The sequence below is a fragment of the Hyperolius riggenbachi genome, chromosome 5, assembly GCF_040937935.1.
Source record: "Hyperolius riggenbachi isolate aHypRig1 chromosome 5, aHypRig1.pri, whole genome shotgun sequence".
In the NCBI taxonomy this organism is placed as follows: domain Eukaryota; kingdom Metazoa; phylum Chordata; class Amphibia; order Anura; family Hyperoliidae; genus Hyperolius; species Hyperolius riggenbachi.
Genome location: NC_090650.1, coordinates 419,176,624 through 419,195,081, shown reverse-complemented (window position 1 = coordinate 419,195,081; position 18,458 = coordinate 419,176,624). Strand labels below are relative to the sequence as shown.

The 18,458-nt window shown below is 48.4% G+C and overlaps 1 long non-coding RNA gene across 3 annotated transcripts in view; it reads right to left on the bottom strand.

Moving 5' to 3' along the window:
- LOC137517881 (uncharacterized) overlaps positions 1-18,458 on the bottom strand; it is a 323,995-nt gene that overhangs the window by 76,938 nt on the left and 228,599 nt on the right. For all 3 annotated transcript variants that reach the window (XR_011020703.1, XR_011020702.1, XR_011020704.1), the window contains one exon: positions 18,281-18,414. This is a non-coding gene — a long non-coding RNA (uncharacterized lncRNA). The remainder of the gene's footprint in view (positions 1-18,280; positions 18,415-18,458) is intronic.

The window sequence follows — 18,458 nt, the reverse complement described above, 5'->3', positions numbered from 1 at the left end:
ATGAATTCATCTGAGCAGGATGCAGACTCCACAGCACTGATCACCGTCTATTATTAACCCGCACCGAAGGCCGACCCTCACTTCTCCACAATGATATTACAATGATTGTGCTGTTTGTTATCTGCAGTGTGATGACACATGGAATATATCCTGCACATTGCCATTGTGTTGGCTTTCCTCAGTCCAGGACACGAGGTGACCTGATTTCTTCAACCACAAGTAAACAATGACTTCACCGCCTCCTGGGATTGGCTGGGGAGGGTAGGTGTCGTTATGGAGCAGGTAACTGGGGGGCACATGTGATGGGGGGGGGGGGGGGGATGTAAACTCCTGCCAAGAGACATCCTCTATCCGGGTCACATGACTGCTTCCTGTTACTGCTCTGTGAAATTAGGGATACAGTGAGAGCAAATAAGGATAACACTTCCTGCAGCTGGCTCAGTAGCAGAGCTGAGGGCTGCAGGGCTAATTAAAGTGGAGCTTTGCTTCCAGGAAATGTGCAATGTATAGAGTATCTTAAAGAAACTCTGAAGCGACTTTTAAGACAGCTTTTTACCTTATATTCTACATGGGCATGTTTGCCCCTGCTAAAACGCAGCTCTCTTGCGGCAGAACGAGAGGTCTTTACCCCCCAAATCCCCCCCTTCAAAATCCACTACCAACTTGGTCGTAGATTTTGCTGCTCCTGGAGGCAGAGCTTTCGGCTGTAGCTCTGCCTCCATGCATACCTCCCAACTTTCTGAGATGAGAAACCGGGACACTTAAGCCACGCCCCCGACCACGCCCCCAACCACACCCCCTGACACACCCCTAGTCAAAAAAAAAATATATATATATATATAAAAATGGTGGGGAGAAGGGTGAGGGTGCCCAGCTAAAAAGAAGGATCGAGGCGCCAGCCGCGGCTGTGGTGTGCGGGATGCGGGCCAAGCTTGTCCCCCCTCCCTCCGAATGTGCCCCCCAGTGTCCCCCTGTATGGCGAGATACGAGCGCAGCAGAGCGGCAGTCTTACCATTCCTCTTCGCATATGGGCATCTCGTCTTCTCCGCTTCCTGTGACGTCACAGGAAGTAGTTGGAAGACGAGATGCCAGTACGCGAGGAAGATGGTAAGACTGCCGCTCTGCTGCGCCATACAGGGGGACACTGGGGGGCACATTCGGAGGGAGGGGGGCAAGCTTGGCCCGCATCCCGCACACCACAGCCGCGGCTGGCGCCTCGATCCTTCTTTTTTCCTCCGCTGGAGAGGAGCTGCTGCCTGCCGGGACACAAGGGGGGCTATCCCGGGACAGCGGGACCCCTCCCCCAACCCGTGACGGTCCCGGCGAAAACGGGACGGCTGGGGCCCCTGCTCCATGTGCGTCTATCAGCGGCGGATCTCCGCCTCTCCCCCGCCCCTCTCAGTGAAGGAAGACTGAGAGGGGCGGGGAGAGGCGGCAATCAGCGCTGATAGACGCGCTGAGAGGCAGGGCTGCGGCCGTTAGCCCTGCCTCAAGCAGGAAGCGATCCCCGGGCACTACGGAGGGGATATGTTTCTTGCATTCATTTTGTTTACTGCTAAAAATAGTTTTTTTTTGTGAATGTAATACTAGTATTGAGAAGTATTTACTTGAAGTGATGCAAAGCTTTGGCAAGCAGGACCTGGAAGCCATGTTTATATTTGAGGTTAGAGCACTTTCACTGTGGGGATTTCTTTATTCTTTAAAGGACCACTATTGCCAAAAAAAGTAGGCAGTTAACTACTTAACGTCCGCCTCACGCGAACGGGCATGAGCGGAGCAGCACCCCAGGACCGCCTAACGCCAATCAGCGTGCAGTCCTGGGGGCGTGTTTTGCTGGGGATCGACGCACATACCCACTTGAATGACAGAGCTCAGCTCCGTCATCAGTCTCCCAGCGGCGATCGTAACTAGGGACTGTTATTACACTGCGATCTACGGCAGCGCTGTACTGGGGACAGCCGTGTGACACGGCTGTGCCCTCTAGAGGCACAGAGAGTGATTGGCTCTCATAGGCTGATGTCTATGTGAGCCAATCACTGTGACTGGCTGGTAGGGGAGGTAGGGAGGGGGGAAAATATACAAAATAAATTAGTGTTTTCTATTGTTAAAAAAATATATATAAATATTTATAATAATAATAAAAAAAAAAAACATCTGGGGAGCGATCACAGCCCACCAACAGAAAGCTCTGTTGGTGGGAAGAAAAAAAAAGGGGGGGGGGGAAGAGAGAACCACTTGAGTGCTGAGTTGTACGGCGCCCTGCAGCGAGCCCTTAATGCAGTGGCCTATTTTGTAAAAAATAGCCTGGTCACTAGGGGGGTTTAACACAGCAGTCCTTACAGGATACCCGAAGTGACATGTGACATGATGAGATAGACATGTGTATGTACAGTGCCTAGCACACAAATAACTAGGCTGTGTTCCTTTTTTTCTTTTTCTCCCTGAAACAGTTAAATATCAGGTATGTACAGTAAGTGGCTGACTCAGGAAGTGCCTACAGTGTGGCCCTCACTGATAAGAAATTCCCCATTTTATCTGTGTCTTGCTCTCAGAAGCCATTTTCTGCTAGGAAAGTGTTTTATAGTTGGAATTTATTATCAGTGAGGGTCACACTGTAGTCACTTCCTGATATTTAACTCTTTCAGGCAGAGAAGGAAAAAAATGAACACAGCATAGTTATTGGTGTGCTAGGCACTGTACACACGTCTATCTCATCATGTCACATGTCACTTCGGGTATCCTTTAAGTGGTTAAATACTGACAGAACCAACAGGTTTTGGGCCAGTCCATCTCTACATGGGGGATTCTCCGGGTTTGCACTGGAGAGATGCGTCAATGTTCTCCCCAGAATTTTTTTCCAGCTGGGTGGCATGAATGCCGGGCCGGTGCTTATGTGTGCAACTCTGCTTACAGCAGAGGAGGAGGTGAGCCAATGACAGCCAGGTGCGCACCAAAACTAGCCGGGTCGAGTACCCGGCTAAAAGAGCCTGGGGAGGACACTGTTCATAGAGGGCGCACTTCTTTTTTGCCATGTGGGGGTCAACGGAGTGGCACAAGAGGTACGTCACATGGGAGGATAATGTGCTGGGCTGATCGTGCAGGCTGAAGAGTTGGGGTCCTGGAGGGGGGGGGGGCAGTACACACGCTAGAGTCTCGTTCGAGGCTTTAGTCAGTGAGGTGTAGTTCTTCTGGACTTCCTCCAAGTGTGAAAGTGGGTGGCAGATGGCCATTAATAACGCTGGGAAATGACTGCTTTCATCGTTTGGACAATCGCTCTCAGGTGATTGACATTTAACCCCTGCATTCCCCAGCCAACCTTCGAGGACAGCTGTAGGGCTTATCATGGAACCAGATATCATCACAGATAATGAGGCCCCAGCACACGGTCTCCGGTGTCACCGGCCATTTGGCGTGACCAGGAATGCTGACCAGCGGCTTCTCATAACCTTCTGCTCCTGGAAAATCTGTGCGGATATATCCGGCCGCCTCCCCTTACCTCATGCAGCCTTCCTAGGTCATACGAGTCCTGTGAGGAGGCCGGGATTGCAGTCTCATTACACAGCACATCGGCCGGTAACACAACCCCCCTCTATTTCTAGATAACACCTTAGCGTGGCAAGTGATTGATGCCATAGAGATGGAAATAGCAGCCACGTGGAGGCTACGCGTGGCTCCCAGGACACTGTGCTGCTGCTCTCATAAGGGAATGCTGGCGGGGAAATGGAGGTGACTGATTGGCTGCAAAGGAGGTCAGCATCCTGACCCTTATCCACTTTATCCATCTCCAAGAAAGGGATGACTGGAGGCCGATCCTCCTCCTGGCGACAGGCTGCCTCTATAATGACAGATGAGGGGGGTCCCTGTCATTACTGGTGTGCCTGGCATTGTTTCCTGTAAGCATAAACGCTCATCTCACATATCTCACATAAGTTAAAGGACAACTGAAGCGATAGTTACGCGGAGGCTGCCATACTTAAATTCCTTTTAAACAATACCAGTTGCCTGGCTATCTAGCTGGTCCTCTGCCTCTAATACTTGTAGCCATAGCCCCTGAACAAGCATGCAGCAGATCAGGTGTTTCTGACATTGCCAGATCTGACAAGATTAGCTGCATGCTTGTTTCTGGTATGATTCAGAAACTACTGCAGCCACATAGATTAGTATGGCTGCCAGGCAACTTGTAATGTTTAAATGGAAATAAATGTGGTTGCCTCCATATTCTTCTCACTTCAGTTGTCCTTTAAAAAGGAATTTTAACCCAGTTTTGAACATAATCCCAATCAGAAGCTGATTTCCCGCGAGAAAACTTTACTTTTTCTGAAATAGAGCATCAGGGGAGTCTGTATAGATAATACCCCTCCCAAAGTGTGATGTCATGATCATGGTCCTGACAGTTTCCTGTCTGTGAACCTTGGTGCATTGTGGGAAATGACGACTTTTTTCAACTGTCAAGCAAGCAGCATCTCCTTCTGTGCATAGAACTCGTAGTAAACAAACAAGTCAAGCCACAATGCATGCTGGGAGATGTAGTCTGGGAGATGCGAGTACAACCCTGTCTTCTGTTGGGAGGAAAGTCCACCACTACCTCCAATTTGAAACTGCTTTTAGCGTATTTTATCGTTTTTGGTGCCTCTGTTTTGATCCATTTCCTGTGTTACCTCATAGGGAGGTTCACGTTTAAAAAAAAAAAGAATGTCCCTGGTGCTCAGTTCCCTTTAAAAACTCATTACTGTGTTTATCTTCAAGATCTCAGGCTAGATTCTTACCCAAGGCATCTGTAGTGGCCGTCCCGGCTAAATTTAATCCAGTGTGTACATGTAGCTCATGCCAGTAGGCCAAGAGACTGGATATTAGGTCAGGTTCCTCAGGTCTCCAAGCCTAACAGGTCCACTTTAGCCCCCCATCTGCCAGACCCCGTCCCCTTTCAGTGAAACAGAAAACTCCGCAGACAAAGTGCTTTCTCTTGGGCTACGTTGTCTACGTGTCTTGACCGTGAAGGAGCCACTTCTCCATGTCTCGTAATTGATATCCGTCACCAACTTCAATGGCGAGGCAGAAAGAGGAGTCTCCATTTAGCCCAACACAACTGCCACATGAAAGACACAGCAAGCTGTTCCTCAGTGCAGACGACAGAAACCGGATCATCGATGACAGATGGCCGGCCATCATAATGAGGCCTGTAACATGGTCCTCCTCGGTATAAATAGCCGTGCACCATGCTATGGATGATGTGGTGCGTTCATACCTCTCGTGCATTTCCGGCAATAGAAGACGTAAGAAGATGGAGAGATAGGCTTCTCGGCTTTCCCATTCGAGGGAGAGTTCGCCGCATGCTTGTAGCAATTTCCTAAAATACCCCTTGTCATCAGCCCAACAGCTCTTTTTGGAATTACCATTCCCTGACCTCTGGGGCAAGATTTTCATTTCAGATGTCCTGATAGCCAGAGATGTTTGAGGGCTTCAAAAATTTGTCACGTGGATCTGTTTTTCATTGTATTTCTTTTTTTATCCAAGGCCATAGTTAGATTGCCACCTGTTAAGTGATATTTTTTTCGTAATACAGTATACCGTATTCTGTCCTCTATATAAACCAGGGGTGTCAGGAAGGATAACACAGCAGCCTTCCCAATCACAGAGTAGCAGAGAGCAGGAGATCGGGGGTGACCTCTGCTGACGCAGGCCTCATAGCAAGGATCTCGTTAGGCTAATTAGGCACAATTACATGATTAGGAGATGCGCCAGATGTTTTCAGGGATTTTACCATAAAAGGTAAGGCGAATGGGTTAAGTCAGTTTAGACATTAAGGTTAGTTTTAAAGGACAGTTAAGGGATGATGGCTGGAAAAAGTGTTAGGGCTAGGGAGGGTGTTAGCCTTAGAGGTACATGCGTATTAGCTCATCCACCAAGCCTAACTGCTTTGATTCCCGCTGATTCGACGGATAGCTGCTGGGGTCTTGTCTAGCCAATGCTAGAGCCGAACGCATTGTCTGCCCCACTCACTCCGCCTACACCATGATGTCACTCCCAAGCCGCTCCATTGGTCCTCCCTGTATAGCAACAGAGCTTGTTCCTACCCTGCAAGCTAGCAACACATCTGTACGGTCCTGCAATGCCACCCAAGGGATCGAGTTTCAAGCCCTGCCAGGCCACATGCTTTAGGCGTGGTTAGGAGAGAAGGGTCAATGTTAGGAATGGTACAGTGACAGTAAAGCGCACGGAGGGTTGGCTAGTAGAGTATTCAAGAAACTAGGAGGCCCCTTTCACACCAGCAGAGTAAACCAGCGTTGCGTTACCCTATTTTGCCGCAAAAACAATTAAAGTCTATGGTGACTTTCACACCTATTGCGGCCCCTTGTTGTGGGCCGGAAGTATGCGATCCGTCGCAAGAGCAACAGTGTGTCATCACAAGCACCGTGCTTTTGGTAAGGGAAGTCTATGGGCAACACGCTATGGGCCTGATTCACAAAGCGGTGCAAACTTTTTCGCTGACTTTTGCGCGCGCAAAAGTCCGCGATCGCGGGAATCGCGGCAAATTGCGCGCGCAAAAGTCCGCGAAAAACTTTGCACCACTTTGTGAATCAGGCCCTATGAGTTAACAACGGAGCACGGTGCTTCACGCATGCGGACTGACGAGAATCCTTATGACATACTTCCTGCGCAGCATGGAGTACAACATTGAGGGGGGGGTGGGGGGGTGGCGCTATGCATATCATAGGACCCTGTCACCGCACTCTTCCACAGGGTCGTAGTTTTGTCATTTTTTGCATTGCGGTGGAATTCGGCAGAAGCTTTGCATCCCCGGCCCAGCGCAAAAAATAGGTGCAAAACCGGCTTAAAGCTTTAGCTTAGGATCAAAAATAGATATTTACCTGAAGAGAGGGAAGCCTCAGGATCCTATTGAGGCTTCCCTCCCTGCTCTGATGTCCCCATCGCTGAGCGCGGCTCCACTCCAGATCAGGGACATGCTCCTGTTCTGTTACGAGCGTGGCTGCGCAGTAGCCGCGCGAGTACGGATGCGCATGTGCAGTAGCACGGAGCTGCGTGGCCACGCTATAGGAAGAGGAAGTGCGCAGCACCGATATGATTAGCGACAATGCCTTGCGTGGCCGCGCTGAGCAATGAGGGACATCAGAGCAACGAGGGAGGCTTAGATAGGATCCTGAGGCTTCCCTCTCTATAGGTAAGTATCTTATTTTGTACCTGAGATTCGGCTCGTGTACACCTTAAGGCAGGGGTCTCAAACTCAATTTACCTGGGGGCCGCAGGAGGCAAAGTCAGGATGAGGCTGGGCCGCATAAGGAATTTCACAATCGCGGCGCATCTCCACCTCTGCCCGCCCCTCTCACTCTTCCTTCACAGAGAGGGGCGGGGACAGACGGCGATCCGTGCGGCGATTGATGTCAGGAGGGGCAGAGCTGAAGCTGAAAGCTCTGCCCCTTCCAGGAAATGGCGGCGGATTTCCCCCGGGCGATTTGGGGGCTCTGCAGCCCTCGTTTAGCGGCGAGGATGCGGTGGATTACTTGGGAGCACTGAAGCGAACTATAAGGAAGCGTTTGCCGGCGAGGGCCACAAAATATTGTATCGAGGGCCGCAAATGGCCCGCGGGCCGCGAGTTTGAGACCCCTGCCTTAAGGGGTTGCATGCATAGAATCCCGTGGCGAGAGGCTACAGTCCAGCCTGAACATCCTGCAGTTGCTGCCGGAGCACTCAAATGAAGCTGAACGGACTCAACTTCTCTTTAATCTGATTTATGTTGTTACATTTTGATATGTGAAATGGAAAGTCTGGCACATGGCGGTGGAAGAATCGCTACGAGGGGACAATAGCAGGAAAGCTTCAGTCTGGGAACCTCAAAGAGGTTAATATTATCAAAATATAAATATATGGGTCAAAAGAGGAGAAGAAAAAACGGAGGAAGCGCGTTGAAGAGTGTGAATTTCCTCACGGCGACTGCAGAGGAATAGGTATCCGTAAACTCTCACAGGACACTTCACCTCGCATGACCAGCTAGTCTCAGGACCAGAAAAGGACTGAGATGAAATGGGGCCTTAGGCAAGATAGCACTTTCTGCCCACCTGGCTTTTTTTAGTTAGATTTGGTGGGGGCTAGTAGCATACACCAGGACCCTAGCCTCTCTCCAGGCCCAAGGCAACTGCCTAGAATTGCCTTGTGGAATTGCCGAGGGCAGCACGGTGGCATAGTGGTTAGCGCTCTCGCCTTGCAGCGCTGGGTCCCTGGTTCAAATCCCAGCCAGGTCAACATCTGCAAGGAGTTTGTATGTTCCCCCTGTGTCAACGTGGGTTTCCTTCCACATCCCAAAAAACATACAGATAACTTAAAGTGACTCGAGGACGAGGGATATTATAGATTTTTTACTTACCCGGGGCTTCCACCAGCCCCATAAGCACGAATGCGTCCCTCGCCGTCCTCCTGTGTGCCTCCGATTAGCAGTAATCAGGTCCGGTATTCGGCTCAGCGACATCAGCCTTTAAGTTTTAGGTTTTGTGCCTTACCTACAAATCTGTGCACAAGACCTGCCCATCCTACATTTCTGAGCTCGTCAACAGATATATACCTGCCCGTCCCCTCCGGTCCTCCAATGATTTCCGCCTGACCTCCCCACGCATTTCTCATTCCCATGCACGCTTACAAGACTTTTCAAGAGCTGCCCCCACCCTATGGAACTCCCTTCCACTACCCCTCAGACTCGCTCCTTCCTTCAAGCAAGCCCTCAAACTACGTTTGCTATCTCTCTGTCTGTCACCCCTTGTTGCAATGTATGTATCCCTATTTATTGTCCAGCACTGCGAAATATGTTGGCGCTTTATAAATACAATAAATAATAATCAGCCGGGGTCTTCTTCGCTTACGCAGAATGCCCCCCTCTGACGTCACTGAGCCGAATACTGGTGCTGATTGCCGCTTAACGGAGGCATGTGGGAGGACGCATCCGTGCTTATGGGGCTGGAGGAAGCCCCGGGTAAGTAAACAAAAACTTTTAATATCCATTGTCTCTGGGTCACTTTTATTGGCTTCCCCCTAAATTGGCCCTACACTATGATACATGCACTACAAGATACATACATAGACATAGGACTATGGTAGGGATTAGATTGTGAGCCCCTCTGAGGGACAGTTAGTGACAAGACAATATACTCTGTACAGCGCTGCATAAACACTAATAAATAAATCCAGCTCTGCTCGGGACTCTACTGCCCGGACGCCTGAACTGCAAGCTTGCTGTCAGCTTCCAATCGGCCAGGCAACAAGTAGCTTCCTGTCGTCTTTCAATGGACACCCACTATGCATTTACTGCGCCGCACATCTCATGGAAGGACTAGCGGGCGGCTCATTAGTGGGACGGATAGCACCGCAAGCGCCGAGCAGATGCACGGGGGTAGCTGAGAGGCAGGTGACAGCAGAGCCAGTGTATGTAGTATGTATACAGGCTGCTGGTAAAGGGACGTACCACAGAAATAGAGCTGAGAGAGCCAATTCCATCTCCACTTTGTTTACCAAGTGTGGTTTGAGTCCTATGGGAGAAAAGCGCTTTACAAATGTTATTGTATTGTATTGTATTGGTTAGTAAAAATAATAACCCACAAAGCAGATAAAGAGAAACTGAAGTAAAAATAACAAAATTAATAAAATTGTTTATTTTTTTTTTACAATAATCATTTATAAATTGTTTAGTCAAGTGTTTTCTTTCTTTTCTCCGATTTACAATCTAAAATGTATCCCAGGTTGAGGCCTCTATAGTCCTGTCAGGTGCAGCTCTGTGGAATGTTAGTTTACTTAGAATTCCGAGGCCAGTAAAATTATGCCTGATCTCCCAGGATGCTTTAGGAGGAAAATTTCACATATCTAATCAGCCTAGGCTAAGCATCACAGGGAGGGTGGGGTTACATAGCAATATACAGCAATACAGAGACAAATGAATGTAGTGCCTCTTGAACTTTATCCCAAGAGACTGGGAAGGGTGGCAAGTGACCGGTACGTGGAGCTAGGGTGTTTCAGTTAGTGTTAGGTGTATCAGCGGGAAGGTTAGTGTTGGGCGTATCGGTGGGATGGTTATTGTTAGGGGTATCGGTAGAAAGGTTAGTGTTCGGTGTATCGGGAGGAAGGTTAGTGTTAGGTGTATCGGGAGGAAGGTTAGTGTTAGGTGTATCAGGAGGAAGGTTAGTGTTAGGTGTATCGGGAGGAAGGTTAGTGTTAGGTGTATCGGGAGGAAGGTTAGTGTTAGGCATATCGGTGGAATGGTTAGTGTTAGGTGTATCGGGAGGAAGGTTAGTGTTAGGTGTATCGGGAGGAAGGTTAGTGTTAGGTGTATCGGGAGGAAGGTTAGTGTTAGGTGTATCAGGAGGAAGGTTAGTGTTAGGTGTATCGGGAGGAAGGTTAGTGTTCGGTGTATCGGGAGGAAGGTTAGTGTTAGGTGTATCGGGAGGAAGGTTAGTGTTAGGCATATCGGTGGGATGGTTAGTGTTAGGTGTATCGGGAGGAAGGTTAGTGTTAGGTGTATCGGGAGGAAGGTTAGTGTTAGGTGTATCGGGAGGAAGGTTAGTGTTAGGTGTATCAGGAGGAAGGTTAGTGTTAGGTGTATCGGGAGGAAGGTTAGTGTTCGGTGTATCGGGAGGAAGGTTAGTGTTAGGTGTATCGGGAGGAAGGTTAGTGTTCGGTGTATCGGGAGGAAGGTTAGTGTTAGGTGTATCGGGAGGAAGGTTAGTGTTAGGTGTATCGGGAGGAAGGTTAGTGTTAGGTGTATCGGGAGGAAGGTTAGTGTTAGGCATATCGGTGGAATGGTTAGTGTTAGGTGTGTCGGGAGGAAGGTTAGTGTTAGGTGTATCGGGAGGAAGGTTAGTGTTAGGTGTATCGGGAGGAAGGTTAGTGTTAGGTGTATCGGGAGGAAGGTTAGGTGTATCGGGAGGAAGGTTAGGTGTATCGGGAGGAAGGTTAGTGTTAGGAGTATCGGTAGGAAGGTTAGTGTTAGGCATATCGGGAGGAAGGTTAGTGTTGGGCGCATCAGTGGGATGGTTAGTGTTAGGCATATCGGTGGAATGGTTAGTGTTAGGCGCATCAGTGGGATGGTTAGTGTTAGGCATATCGGTGGAATGGTTAGTGTTAGGCGCATCAGTGGGATGGTTAATGTTGGGCGTATTGGTGGGATGGTTAGTGTTAGGCGTATCAGGAGAAAGGTTAGTGTTAGGCTTATCGGTGGGAAGGAGAGTGATAGGCGTATCAGTGGGAAGATTAGTGTTAGGGCTCGTTCACACTTGAGCGGGAATTGCGTGCTTCCTGCTCAGCGCAAAATGCTAGCGGTTTTTATAAACGGCTAGCCCATGTAAGCCTATGGCAGTGTTCTCACTGCCGCGTTTGCAATTAGCGTTAACCGCAAACTCGTGACATGCAGCGTTTTGCCGTCGATTCGTGATTAGCATGCATAGCACTGCTAATCGCGATTGCTCCCAATATATCGGTGGGAAGGTTAGTGTTAGGCGTATCAGTGGGAAGGTTAGTGTAAAGCGTATCGGTGGGATGGTCAGTGTAAAGTATATCAGTGGGAAGGTTAGTGTTAGGCATATCAGGAGGAAGGTTAGTGTAAAGCGTATCGGTGGGAAGGTTAGTGTTAGGCGTATGAGTGGGAAGGTTAGTGTAAAGCGTATCGGTGGGATGGTCAGTGTTAAGCATATCAGTGGGAAGGTTAGTGTTAGGCGTATCAGTAGGAAGGTTAGTGTTAGTCGTATCAGTGGGAAGGTTAGTGTTAGGTTTATCCGCAGGAAGGTTAGTGTTAGGCGTATCAGTAGGAAAGTTAGTGTTAGGCGTATCAGTGGGAAGATTAGTATTAGCCGATGGTCAGTGTTAGATGTATCGGTGGAAAGGTTAGTGTTAGGCATATCAGGAGGAAGGTTAGTGTTATACGTATCAGGAGGAAGGTTAGTGTTAGGTGTATCAGTGGGAAGGTTAGTGTTAGGCGTATGAGTGGGAAGGTTGGTGTAAAGCGTATCAGTGGGATGGTCAGTGTTAAGCATATCAGTGGGAAGGTTAGTGTTAGGTGTATGAGTGGGAAGGTTAATGTAAAGTGTATCGGTGGGAAGGTTAGTGTTAGGTGTATGAGTGGGAAGGTTAGTGTTAGGCGTATCGGTAGTAAGATTAGTGTTAGGCGTATCAGTGGGAAGGTTAGTGTTAAGCATATCAGTGGGAAGAGTGGGAAGGTTAGTGTAAAGCGTATCAGTGGGAAGGTTAGTGTTAAGCATATCAGTGGGAAGGTTAGTGTTCTACGTATCGGTAGGAAGGTTACTGTTAAGCGTATCAGTGTAACTTTAGTTAAAGGTTTATTTTAATTCCTTGTGGAATTATTTTATAAAACTGCAGGAATGAAGCTGAGGATTGTTATGTTGAGTGCAGCAGTAAGTTTAGTGTCGAGAGTATCTATGCCATGCCAGTGGTGGTTGGCTATGTGTGTATTTACCGCGCTGGCTGCCGTGAATCACTCTAGGTGCAGTTACACTGAACCCGCGCTGACCGTGCCCGCTGCGCCCGCACCTTTGTCCTCCAAGACGGTTACATAATCAGCCGGGATTAGAGAACAAGGGTTACGGCCTGGATGAGAAAAATGAACAAAATAATAAATAAAGGAAGGGGTGACGGGCCTGTGCCAGGCCTCCCCGGTGCTCGCTGCAGGGCTGCAGGGACGGTGCCAAGCCACACAGCGCACTGAGTCATCCCCGGCTGATCCTTTCCCATGACTCGCCTGCTTGCTGAGTGACGGAGCCGGCAGGTAGAGCAATATTTACATATTCATTCAGTGAGCTGGGAGAGCACACAGGGGCAGAGCGCGCTAAAGCTGCAGCCGGGAGAAGAATGGGATGATTGGAAACCGCGGGCGATGTGTAAGGCTGCAAATATGCCAAACACTTCTACTGGCGGGAAAAATAATCAGCGCATTGTGCCGCCAGCGCGCCCCTCCCGGCGGGGCCGTTAACCCCTTCCACTGCCGCAAAACACGAATGAGAAGATTTTCAGCATTCATCACATGTGATTGTTTTGATGAGGTTTTGCGTAACAACAACAATAACTTTTCTATAGCGCTTTTCTCCTACAGTACTCAAGGAGCTAAGGCTCTATCAGACTCAGTAAGGGTCTATTCACACTTGAGATTGCAAAACGCTAGTGAATAGCGGTAGTGTTTTGCGCACCGGTGAGTTTTTGCGATAAAGGCATATTTTGCACTGTACTTTTTTTTGTGATTTTTGAGCAATTGCGATTTACGTTTCATTACATTGCAATAGCTCAAAAATCACGAAAAAACGCTGCAAACACCACGTTTGCATTACCGCGAATTTCCGGCGATCACTGCTAATATAATTAACATTACACTAGCACTTCTAAAAGCGCTAGCGATCGCCGGCGATTTGGCAGTTAGCAGTAAACGGCCACTAATCGCCTAAGTGTGAAAGGGCCCTTATTGGTAGTAGGATGAAGTATTAACACAGAGGATAAAATTATATTTCTGCCAATGCCAAACTGAACAGGTGAGTTTTCAGTCTGAATTTAAACACGTCCAGAGATGGAGCTGTCCTGATCTGCTGAGGTAAGGAGTTCCAAAACGTAAGGGCAGCATGACAGAAGGCTCTGGGACCAAAAGTTTCCAAGTGGACTCTGGGTATGACTAGATTATTAGAACCTGTGGATCTGAGAATGCGGGGATTGCTACGCAGCTGGAACATATCTTTCATGTATCCAGGGCCCAGATTATTCAGGGATTTAAATGTCAGTAGGCCGATCTTGAATAGGAGCCTCCATTTTATAGGTAGCCAGTGAAGGGAGTGCAGGACTGGCGTTCAGGCATGGGCTTAAATTCGGCTAAGGGTGATCCGGATAGTTCTATCTGGATTTCACCCAGTAATGAGGTGCGGAGGGGCCTATCTTACCTGTCTGACGTCTTCTTAGGTATGTCCCTTGGCGCCTCCCACGATGCGTTCCACGCGCGTAAAGTGATTACACACACTTCCTCCTTCAACCCGGAAGGAGGAAGTGTTTGTAGTCACGTGACCGCCACGTGGAACGCATCATGGGAGGCGCCGAGGGACATACCTAAGAAGACCTCAGACAGGTAAGACCCCCCCGCCCCCCCGGATCACCCTTAGTCGAATTTAAGCCCATGCCTGCTGGCGTTATGTGGCAGTGATGGGGTTACATAGTTACATAGTTATTTTGGTTGAAAAAAAGACATACGTCCATCAAGTTCAACCAGTAATTGGTTAGTTAATTTTTGTGTAATGTTTAATTTTGGTCTTACCACAATAATTCTACCAACCATTACTTAATGGTAGTAACTGAGGAAGTCAGCAGCTGTGTGCGGAGGAGTGATGGCAGTAAGAAGTTTTTTTCAGGTGAAAGAGACTAAGTAAGGCCTGGAACCCACTACAAAACGCTATAGCTAATCGCAAGCGTTTTGTATGAGCGGTTTGTAAGCGATTTCATGAGCTTTTTGGGTAGCAATTTTAAAAAGTGTAATCAATTTGCCAGCGGTTGTGTAGCGATTAGCGTTCTTAATTCCTGTCCTTTCAATTAATTGTAATTTTGTTACAGTGTGCAGTAATGTAAAAACGCTAGCAAAAACGCTCTGTGCAGGTTTTGACGACAATTATGCCAGCGTTTATATACTTTACATTGCAGAAGCGCTAACGCTCAAAAATGAATGTCCTGCGTTTGCGATTTTGGTAATCACAACCGCTCCAGTGGAATTTGGGCCATCCATTAACATTAGCTGAGCGTTTGGGGAAATCGCTAGCGGTTTGAATCGCTCCCTAAACGCTCACAAAATCGCTCTAGTGGGTTCCAGCCCTAAACAGGGGGATCCCTGCCTTCACTAGTGCCTCTGCTGACAGATGCTACATTCGGCCTCTTTCATTTGACATGAATTCTAACAGCCATTACTTCATGGCAGTGACTAACAGCAGATATGGACAGAGGAGTGATGGCAGAGAATAATCCTGTCAGGTGGAAGAGACCAAGCAAAGAGGGGTATCCTTCACTCTGTTAACATCTCCTGCTTGGGGGGGGGGGGGGATACAGGGAAGTGAAGGCGGAACTAAACATATTGAAGCACTTTGCCGCAGGATCATATGAAAGTAGTCTTTGGCATTGCGGTGTGATATGTTGTAAGAAGCACTTCGCACTGCAACGCTTTGGCCAAGTGTAAAACCGGCCTAAGGCCCCATTCACACTAGAGTGCTTTTCAGGCGATTTCAGCATCGCTGCAAATCACTAGCATTTAGCGATTTTAGGTGTGAATGGGGCCTCAGGGCACATACGTCTAATTGGAGTGTGCCTTTACATTTGATGAGAGGGGCTGTGTTGTATTGGTAATCCGCGCCGTCTGGGAATTCGCTGTTGAGGTCGTTGACAGGTACACACTGTTACATAATACCTTCACTCAGCAGCCAAAGAAAAAAAAATTCAAAGAATTGTAATAAAAACTATCATCTGGGCAGTCCGCATACAACAAAATGCCAATAATATGTGGACTTATAGATCTGCACATGAAAGGTCCCTGTTATTCTCAGACCAGATAACAATGTTAGAACAGCTATTACTGTATACACTCGCGTATAAGCCTAATTTTTTTCAGCACAAAAAATGTGTTATAAGTGAGTCAGTGGAGCAGAACGGATGGTGGAGCAGGTTTTGTTCCTGGCAAGGGGCGTATGGATCTTGCACTAGTGATCCTGCTTGCCAGCTGGCCCCCTGCTGTGTCTGTGCCCCCATCCCCTGCAACATGGTGTGCAGAGTGCGCTGCTCAGGACTACCTGTGTCTCCTAGCTTGTGGAGCGGAGCGTGCAAGCAGCATGTCAGCTGTGCAAAGATCGGGGATTCTTCCTGTGTGGCAATTGCTGTGTCTCATATCTATGACGCCATCTAGTGGGGCCTTGAGACACAACTGCATCATTCTTGGGGCACATATGGCTATGGGGATGGAGGCTGACTTGTACTGGGGGCACATCTGGATACTGTGGAAGGGGCTTATGCATGAGTCAATCACTTTTTCTTGGTTTCTGAGGGAAAAGCGGGTACCTCGGCTTATACACGGGTCGGCTTATATGCGAGTATATACGGTATTATTGATTTCTTTATTTATATGGTACCATCATCTTCTGTGGCGCTGTACAGAGCGCAATAGAGAAAAACATTTGTCTCGTAAGTACATAAAGAGTTTACAGCACAATACAATACAAAGGTGGCCATGCACTGGTCGCTTTTTTTTCATCGATATCCGGCCTGAAATTGATCTTGTAATTGATTCCTGATCCATCAATTTTCAGGCGAAATTGATTGATTCAATTGACTGCACTGGATGGAAGATTTTGCTCGATTGGAGCACGTCGCTAGCAGCACGGTTGGATTTTGCGACTAGCAACGTAAATTGTACGCAACAAAGTCTATACTCACCTGTCTGCTGGCACGATTCCTGCGGGTTCTCTCCATTGCCGGGCGCTCCTCCCTGTTCTGTGTCACGTCACAAATGCTAGAAGCCACACACTAGAGCCCATTAGTGTCTGGAGTCGTTGGCCTTGTGCGTTTCCCATGGGACACAGGCTCCGCAGGAGAGAAGACATGCGCCAGTGGACAGGTGAGTGTAAGCCCGGGTGAGGGGATTTCAAGCTGTGTGTACGGCTGATCAGACAGATCCTTCTCTGATCTATCTGTCGGCCACATCATACAGTGCATGGCCAGCTTCAGCACAAAAGCATGTGTTGTCTTGGTATAACAAGGGCAAGCAAAAAAACATTAGAGGGGTGGTCCTGCTTTCCTGAGCTAACAATCTAGAGAAAATTGGAATGTATATACAAAATAAAAGAATCCAGCATGTGATCTGCTGCTCATTCTGGGCCAGTGACTGAGGGCAGCGAGTTTCCACTAGTGCCGTCTGTATCCGAGCACACCGATTACGCATTGGAATCCCTGTAGCCGTGGATGGGTATTTGGACGTGTTGTCCAGGGTTCTGTGGAGGGTTTAAAAAGCAAAAAACTGACACTTACCTGCGGCTTTTATCTGCCCCCTGCAGCTGTAATGTCCCGCACCCTCCTCCTATGATTCTCCATTCCCCGCCGCCGGTCCCAGTCTAATGATTCTTCTTATACCACTGCGGCTGCGTGGTCGCGAGCGTGGGAGCTACTTGCGTCTCTGGGAGCTTACTGCGCAGGCGCTGTTCAAGGTTTTCTCGTACTGCCTGCGCAGTAAGCTCCCAGAGACGCAAGCGGGAGCACACATTGTTTGACTAGTTAGACGAATAATTAGACCGGGACCGGCGGCGGGGAACGGAGGGTTGTAGGAGGACAGCGCAGGACATGACAGCTTCAGGAGGCTGATAGAAGCCCCAGGTAAGTGTAGGGTTTTTGTTTTTTAAACCCTCCACAGAACCCCTTTAACACACACAAATTTGGAAGCAGCCTATTGATTTCTATAGGCTGAGATTCTGGATCCATATTCGTGTGCACATTTATGAAGCAAGTGGGTTTGGTACCGAAACTAGGCACCACCATAGCCGTAGTGTAAGTGCCCGTTCACACTTAAAAAGTGCAAAACAAGCACTAGCGTTTTGCACAAGTGATTTTACCACGGTAAAAAAAAAAAAAATCACTGTACACTTTCGCGATTCAGATCTATCACGATCAGCGCTTTATTCAGCACCATACCGCGATTGCTCCAGAATCGCAGCAAAAATGCTGCAGGCAATGCGTTTTGCGATTGCCGCTAATCGCAAAACGCCCACGATCGGCACCAATCGCGGCAGTGAGATCACTGCCATAGGTTAGAATAGCACTAACGCTTTAAACAGCACTAATACTTTGGCCTGCTAATCAACCTAGTGTGAATGGGTTATTATACTCCGCGGGGCGCGTATGTGTAATTTGGGGTTCCGGTGACCCCAAATTACTCCTCCGGCTCAGAGGGGAAATAGTATGCAATGCTGTCGGGGTATTGAGCGGCAGCAGCGTGAGCGGTCTTTCGACTCAGTAGTAGAAAGAAAGAAATACGTGCACCTTCCGTCCTCAGTTGCTCGTGTTTATTTCAGCAGTGACTCAATCCATCACATCGGATCCATAGTTACAGTCCTACAATAATATACCGGCCTGTGTGGCGATGGTGCTGGAGGAGGTGGGTGGCGGGCAATGGCGGGGGAGTGCTATACTCCACAGACCTTACAACCTTCTGAGACAGAAAAACTGATATTATCGAGCAAAGCAACAAATTCCCCTTCTTTACTACATTTCTTACCAGTTATCCTCGTCTTCTTATTTGTATGCAGACTCTTGAAGTATCTCCCCTTGTGTTGCTAAAGGTATCCAGTTTCAAGTATTAAACATCCATGAAGTGTTCCATGGGCATTTTCAGGTGAGTGGAGACCAGATCTGCATAAAATGGAAAAGAGACTGATTGTCAGCATTTTTGCAAC